This window comes from Tupaia chinensis, unplaced genomic scaffold (assembly GCF_000334495.1).
Source record: "Tupaia chinensis unplaced genomic scaffold, TupChi_1.0 Scaffold000469_1, whole genome shotgun sequence".
NCBI lineage: Eukaryota > Metazoa > Chordata > Mammalia > Scandentia > Tupaiidae > Tupaia > Tupaia belangeri.
Window position 1 is genome coordinate 261,765 of NW_006159978.1, and position 8,777 is coordinate 270,541.

Here is an 8,777-nt window from a genome sequence, read left to right on the forward strand (position 1 = left end):
ACTGCCTCCTTCAGAACACCAAAGGTCATTTGCTTTAAAGATCTATAAGAATTGGAATTTCTCCACACCTATTATTTTTAATATAGCATCCATCTAGGGAGGTTCAGAAATCTACACATGATTATTTACAAAATACTTCATGTGATTACTGAGTGTCTGAGGAAAACAAATGCTAAAAGGTTATGTGAATTGTATACAAGACTGCTTAAAAGACAATTACTTTTGATTTACTTGTTTTCTTTTAAATTTACCCTCATATCTCTAAAAAGGTTTCTATTCCTTTTTTTTTTTTAACATTCCGGGTATTATTTATTGGTTTTCCATATTAAAGCAGAGAATTTAGCTTCCCTTTTCTCTAGCCTGACATTCACTTTTTCCATCCCTCCAATATCCAATAATCTTTTGGTCTGCTCATCTAATTTTCTTTTCATTCTCATTTTCTGTTTGTCTTTTTGCTTAATTTTCTAAGAGTTTTCTCAATTTTGTCTACAAAGCCCTATATTAACCTCAAAATTTGATGATCTTTGATTGTCTACTCAAATTTAAAGGCAAGTACTAAGAAGTTTATTTGAAACTCTGGATCTGACAGAGGCCTATCAACTGTGGGTTCCATTGTAGCATATTTTTAAGAAGTTGTTTCATTAAAGAAAAATCTCAGTGTTTTTAGGTCTTAAATCTTTGACTTCTCAAATTCCCTGGATCTTCAACCTCCTTTCTAAAGACAGGCCTGGCTGCTAGCATTCTAGGATGTCAATATTTATTATTTAACTATTTATCCCAAGCCCTTGTTTTCAGTGTGACACCCCCTTCTTTCCCAAATGTGCTTGATACTCACCAGTACAGAGACTTTCTGTTTTACTCTCTCCCAAGAATAAACTTCCAATCTCTGCCTTAGAGGGGAAAGGTAGCTGCTAGAGTACTGGGGAGAAGATCTAAATATTTCTTACATGGGTATACAAACTGTCCTACTTTGGCGTCACTTTCACCTCCACTTCAAGAGGTATGATGATGCCCCTTTGGGGGTTCTACAGTACAAATTCCATTGCTTCTAATTTTTCTTCAAGGCCAGTTTAGAATTTGGCGTTGCTAGTTCTGCTATTTCAGTTACTGCTTATCCATTTGCTTTCTAAATTTTGTTACTACTGCTGATTCTCTAGTTCTGTCCTTACGAATTTATGCTACTTTAAAAATCTCTTTCGTGTTTAGTTTGGAAGGGGTAAGAATAAATATGTGTATTCAAAACCAATAATACAAATTCTAATGCGTCATGAATTTAAACAATTGGAGACTGCTGTGGTTTGAATGTATCTCTTCCCAAATGTTGAAACTTAATGGCCAGTGTGATGACATTTAATGGTGGGGCTTTTAACAGGTGATTAGTCCATGAGGGCTTCTCCCCTATGAATGGGATTAAGGCCCTTATAAAAGAGACTTCACACATCACTGATGGTTCTCTTGACCTTCCACCACATGAGACGTAGGACCCCTTCCCTCTGGGGGATGCGGCAAAAGGCATCATCTTAGAAGTGGACAGCAGCCCTAATCGGAGAACCAAACCTACCAGCACCTTGATCTTGGATTTCCCAGTGTCCAGAACTATAAGAAATAATTTTTTTTTTTTGGAGAGATTTTCACTGTAGGGTGCGTGCGCTCGCCAGACAGACGGAGAGAGACATAGAGACAGAAAGCGAGAAATCACCCCCCAGGGGGGATGGTCACGCCGCAATCCCTTCTCCTCCATTCTCCTCTCGGGATCTTGGGCACGCACGCACACGCGCTCGGCGTGAGTTTTAAGCCACCGGGTCTGGGACACAAACTGCGGTCAACTACGTGGGAGTCCAGCGACATAACCATTACGCTAACTGCTGGTTCCCAAGAAATAATTTAAAAAAAAATAAATTATCCAGTATCATTGATTTTGTTACAGGAGCACAAACAGGCTTTGAGATTAATTTAAAAAAACAATCCATTTGATATTGATGCTAGGAACATGACAAGATGACCTAGAGGTCATAACATTGGGCTTTTACATTAGAAATGTACTCCCGGGACAGTATTTGGCCTGGAAATGAGAAGTATATACACAGTAATTATTGCAGACATAACCTAAGGTGACTTACAATTATTCATATCCTTGTATAATCCACTCCCCTTGAGTGTCAATGGGTTGTGTAACTTGCCTTTAACCAATTAGATATGGGGAAGATAGTAAGTCACACTTTTGATTTGGCTATATTATATGACAAAAGTAATAGGATGCTTGGGGCCGGCAGATGGCATGGTGGCTAAAGGTGTTGGATTCCCAGCCAACTGCAGTTCAAGTCCTGGGCCTGGCGCTTGCTTTCTTGATTTCCCTTTCTCTCTCTCTCTCTGGTCAAATTAATAATAATAATAATAAATGGAATTAAATAAATAAGTGAATAATTCTTTTTTAAAAAGTAAGAGGATGCCACTACCATGATTATGTTTCATTATATAAGACTTAACAGAGTGGAGGGATTCTCCTGCTGATTTTGACAAAATCAACAGCCATGCTGTCAACTGCCTGGGAGAGGGCTATGTGGTAGGGAACAGAAGGCAGCTTCAAGGAGCTACGGTGACCTTCAGCTAGTTCAAAGCTAGGGCCTCAATTACACAGCCAAAAGGAAATAAATCCTGCCAACAGTCTGAGCTTAGAAGCAAATTCTTCCCTGGTTGAGCCTACGGATGAAAAATCAGTCCATCCAACACTTTGGTTTCAGTTCTGTGGATCTTAACAGAGAAACAGCATATTTGTATCCGGATTTCTGACCCATGGAAACGCTGAGCTTATAAATCTATGTTGTTTTAAGCTGCTGTGTGCTAATTTGTTATGTAATAATAAATAACTACTGTAGAACACAGTAATTATTTTATTGAACTGCAAATTGAGACTGTTATTTGGCTACTTTGGTCACCTACAGCCTTGAATCAACAGGCAAAGAAAGCAGTTATGATACTGATTGGGATGACTGATCTTGACTACCAAAGGGAAAAGTGGATTGGTACTACATGATGGGGGTAGGCAGAAGTACGTAGAGGATACAGGAGAATCCCCCAAGGCATCTTTCAGTACTCCATGTCCTGTGGGTAAAGTCAATGGGATGCTACAACAACCTAACTCAGGGACGACTATCAAGAACCCAGACCCTTCAGGAATGAAAATATGAGTCACAGCACTACAAAAAAAAAAAAAAAAAAAAAAAAAACCATAATACACAAACAAACTACAACAAGCTGAGGTACTTGCTGAAGGCAAAGGAAATATAAAAATGTGTATTTGAAGAAGGTAGTTATAAGTACCAGTGGTGACCATATGACCAGGTATAGAAATGAGAGCTGTTGCTGTTTATTTCATTTTATTTTATTGCCAGAGGGTACATGAGAGAGAGAACGCCCATGCCAGGGCTGAGATTCAAATTATGGTTGGCCAGGTGGGATCTGGCTTTCTATGCACAGTCCTTAACCACTGCACTATGGGGCCAGCCCACCTCCTTATTTTATTTATTTATTTACAGATTTTTGTTACAGGGCGTGTGCACTCATGAGAGAGACAGAAAGCAAGAAATCACCCCCCCCCCCCAGGAAGGATGAATATGCTGCAATCCCTTCTCCTCCATTCTCTTCTTGGGGTCTTGGGCATATACACACGAGCGCCCTGCATGAGTTTAAGCCTCCAGGTCCAGGACTCAAACTGCAGTTAACTACATGGGAGTCCGGCAATGTAACTATTACACCATCTGCTGGTTCCCTACCTCCTCACTTTAATATGATTATGTTTGTATATATATATTAACCAATTTTGTTGGACAGATTTTTGCTATAGGGTGTGTGTGGTTGCCAGAGAGACAAAGAGACAGAAAGCAAGAAATCACCACCCAGGAGGATGGCCACACCACAAACCTTTCTCCTCCATTCTCCTCTCCAGATTTTGGGCATAAACACACACATGCTGAGTGTGAATATCAACCCTCTGGGTCTAGGATTCTAACCACAGTTGACCACTTGGGAGTCTAGCACCTTAACTATTATGCCACCTGCTGGTCCAGTGATTTTACACTCACTCATCTACTTACCACCAAACATGTGTCAGTCATAATTCATTTTATATCAGTTACAATGGTGCAAAAGTGATGCACATTCAGTAGAAACCCTACTTCAAATATTGCATTTTGATCTTTTTCTCAGGCTAGCAATATGTGATATAATACTCTCCTGAGATGCTGGGCAGTGGTAGTGAACTGCATCTCCTGGTCAGTCATGAGTTGTATTAAATGATTTTGCCCAACTATAGGCTAATACCAAGTGTTCTGATCATGTTTAAAGGTAGGCTAGGTTAAGTTATGATGCCCAGTAAATATAGTGTATTAAGTGCATTTATGATTTATAATGGGCTTATCATGGAGTAATTCCACTGTAAGTTGAACAGCATCTTTATGTTGTAAGATACCAAAAGAACAGATTTGGTTATCACCCAAGTGATGGCAGTAAATATTAGAACACAGAAACTGATACAAAGAGGATGCATCTTGAGAGTGAGACTAAGGCAAGAGCTGACTAGAACCTGAAATTGTTTTTCACCTTTAATTCTTCTGTATTGCTTAATTTGTTCTCATACATGTTCCCAAGCATACAACAAATGTGCGTGAGGAAGTTTCCTCACACCCTCCTAAATAAACTCCATTTTGTTTTAAGAAATGCATTATTATTAGATTTATATTTCTCATATTGTATACTTATTTTCTTCTGAAATGGTTGCTCATAGGTTTAGACCATTTTTCTGTGGGTTGTTGATCTTTATCCTATTGATTTGTAAATGTTTTTATATAAATAAGGGAATTATCCCTTTGTGAGGTGAACTACAAAATATTTCCTCTATCTGTCTTTTGTCTTTTGACTTTTTAATAGATGTGATTTTTGGGGGAGTTAAATAAATGCATTTTCTCTTTTATCTACTGGTAATTTATGGTTTCATTTTTTAAATGTGACATCTTCAATTCATCTGGAAGTCATTCTGGTACAATCTGTGAAGTAGAGATCTTTTTATTTTTCCAGATGACTACTCAGTTGTCTCAGAGCCATTTACTGAATGCCCCATTTCTTTTTTCTCTAATGTCTTAAAACAAAACCTTTATTTAATTACCTATTTGGATCTAGTATTTCTGGACTTTCAAGTCTGTTTCTTTGAATTGTTGATCCACTCATGTGCCAGTACTTCATTTTCTTATTAAAGAATACTTTAAGTCAGATTGTCCAGTTCCAAAACAAAACCAAAAATGCAGTTAGGATCAGTTAGATTAATTTAAGGAAAGCTGATACTATAATAATGTTGTGTTTTCCTACCAAATGTGGCAATTGCCATTATATTTCTTTTTCTTTCTTTCTTTTTTTTTTTTTTTTTCTCTCTCTCACTGGAGAAAGACAAAGAGAGGGAAAATGAGAAATCACTCCCCAAGAAGGATGGCCACACTGCAGTCCCTTTTCCTCCACTCCCCTCTTGGGATTTTGGGCCTCCATGCAAACACTCCCACCATGATTTTCAAGTCACCAGGTGCAGGACTCGAACTGTGGTTGGCCATGTGGTAATCCTGCACCTTAACCACCATGCTACCTACTAGCAAGCTATTAAATATCTCTCTCTCTTTTTTTAATGTCCTCCATTTTTTTCTTCTTCATATAGATTCTGTAAGTTTTATGCTAAGTCTATTCCTTTTTCTTTTTTTGAAAGGTATATGTACAATAAGATAATTTCTTCCATCACTTCTAATAACTAATTGTTCCTTGAATATATGTTTAATTTCTGTATTTTTTGTCTCAGTGACCTTACCGAATTATCTTACCAGTTGGCCTTTCAGTTGATTCCTGGGGTATGCAACTGCTGATTTAATCTCCTTTTAAAAATTTATATAAATTAAATTTTGCTTTTTTTAATTGACAAAAATTGTATATATTTATGGTATACAATATGTTTTGGTATAGGTATACACTTGAAATGGCTAAATCAAACTAATTAATATATGTATTCCTCATATACTTACCTTTTTGTGGTAAAGACACTTAAAAATCTGCTCTTAGCAATTTTCAAGTATATATTCTTATTACCTATAGACAGCATCGTTTACAATAGAGTTCATGAACTTATTATTCCTAACTAAAATTTTGTACTTTTGAGCAACATTTTCTCAATTTCCCTACCCTTCCACCTCTGGTAACTAGCATTTTACTCTGTATCTTTATGAGTCCGGAGTTTTTACATCCTGCCAATAGATGAGATGATGTAATATTTGTCTTTCTGTGCCTGGCTTATTTCACTTACTCTAATGTCCTCTGGGTTCATCCATGTTGTTGAAAATGATAGAAGTGTCTTATTTTTAACATCTGAATAGTGTTCCTATTGTATACATAAGGGGACTTCAAAGTTGTTTTTGTTTGACCAGCAAAATTTTACTAATAAACCTCAGCAAATTTCAGAACCTGCCTTTTAATGGCACCATCCTTTAACGTCAACAAAAACAGTTTATGAATTAAATTTTTTTAAATAAGAAAATATAAGCGTGATTTCTGAATAGAGAAAATAAGGTGCAGGTAGCAATGCTATCTCAGTGCTTTAGGATTTCTTTATTAAAAGTAAACACAGTATCAGTTATCGTTTTGAGTCCAGTGACTCTGTATCTTTCCTCTTTTTCCTTTCTTGGAATAGCAAGTAACTATTTTAGTATTTACTAGCAATTTGAGATAGATTATGAATGAACAGGAATACTTGGAGGATGATCCTGACTGAAAAAGAGTCCAACATAATCACAGTCCATTCAGAATATTATGATACTATATAGCATAAAACAACTGCTCAGTGATGTTTCTAATTTTATTTTCAGTAATTTTCTTTCTCATAAATGGTTGAATATGTATTTGGCTTTAAAATTAAGTCCTGATTGAAGAAACAATGGCTATTTTTTAAATCAAGTGACCAAGTTGCTAAATCTTAAGTCCTCAATAAAGATTGCACTGCATAATTTTCATTGAACGATAACACCTTCTATTTTTATTATCTTGGTATACAGCAATGTTGTTTCTCCAGCAGTTTTCATTTGCCAAACAGTTTAACATGGTAACTACTATTTTCAGAGGATTCTATCAGATAAATCCTCACTTCCAGTGCAAAAGCTGTTGGCATTTTTTTTCTTTTTAAGAATTATTTATTTACTTTATCTTATTTATTATTATAATCAATTAATTTGACCAGAGTGAGAGAGAGAGAGAATGAAAATAAGAGAGCAAGCCATCAGGTCCGGGACTCTAATCACCGTTGGCCATGTAGGAGTCCACTACCTTAACAACCATGCCACCTGCCAGTTCCAGTACTCTTTAATAGACAGTTCACCCAACAGGATTTCTTTGTTGTGATTGGCTAAGGAGTCCTGCTTTCGCTGCCAGGGCTTCATTCTGCAGAATGTGATATTTTGGAAATCTCATAGATACTCTTTATGTCATTTGTAGATACTTCTATAAGTGATGTTCTGAGCAGGTGATCAATTCAGGTTTTGTTTCTTTAGTTGTGCAATCTTTAAGTCAGTCCAAAAAGCTTGTTTCTGTAAGTTTATTGTAGGTTCCAATAAATTCCTTAAGCTGTTTTGTCTGATCAGATTCTGGTATTTGTGCAGTCATATTCTTTTTTTTTTGCTTTTGTTTTTGTTTTTTGGAGGTTTTTTGCTATAGGGCACGTATGCTCACCAGAAAGACAGAGACAGATAGAAAGCAAAAAATCACCCCCGGGGGGGGGGGAAAAAAAAAAACCCCCCCGGGGGGGGGGGGGAGGGGACACGCCACAATCCTTTCTCCTCCATTCTCCCATTCTCCTCTCGGGATCACCTGGCTGCTCTCCGGCTGCAAAGACCACTTTGCCTGATAGCTGAAGTTTCTGGGAATTTACACCTTCCCAGGGGTAAACCTTAAACCAATGGTTGTCATTTTGACCTCCAGTAATCAGAATGCCTAGGATCATTTCTGGTTGTTATAAATGGGCAGGGAAACAGAGTTAGGATGCTACTGGCATTAGTAAGTAAAGGCCTGGGATGTTGCTAGACACCCTAGAATGCTCAGGACAGACTCCCACAGCAAAAAGCAAAGAACTAGCCTCCAAATGCCAACAGGGTTAAGGTTAAGAAACCACCTTAAACAATGACCGATGGGCAAGGAAGAATAAATACTGCAGTTTTTCCTTATTTTTGATCTGGATAATTTTGAGATATGATCTATACTGTCTCTAGAGCTTTTTTGTGAAACCAAGCTAAAATTACTCACTTGGAAGTTTGTCTCATATTGTACCCTTGTTTGGTTTCCTTCTCTTCCCTTTCTACCTTCCTATTCACCAATCAATTTTTCCTAAAAAACACCTCCAAAAAACCACTGTTACACAGATCCTCATCTCAGGGTTGCCTGTGGGGGAAACAATTCAAAACCATATGTACAGGTGGATACTTAAGAACTATAGATTTTATCTACATAGTATGGAGAAGGTTACTACATGTTTGCATATGCTATAACAGAACTCATATAGTTGGATAAGCCCATAAGTCAAGGGTCAGAGTATTTTAAATTCAACCCAAAAAGCATGATGTGGTAGGAAAAGAACTAAGAAGTTGGGAAACCTGTGTTTCGGTCTTACCCCTGTGACCAAGGAGGCATGAGATTTTAGGTAAATCATAATCATAGGGAAAATGAAAAAAATAAAAAAGGGATCATTGCTAAGGTCTTTTCTC

General features: G+C 37.2%; 1 pseudogene; it reads right to left on the minus strand.

Annotated features, from left to right (window-relative positions):
• Positions 1-7,303: 7,303 nt before the first annotated feature.
• LOC102469177 (mitochondrial import inner membrane translocase subunit Tim9 pseudogene) lies at positions 7,304-7,749 on the minus strand (annotated as a pseudogene).
• Between the last annotated feature and the right edge of the window lie 1,028 nt (positions 7,750-8,777).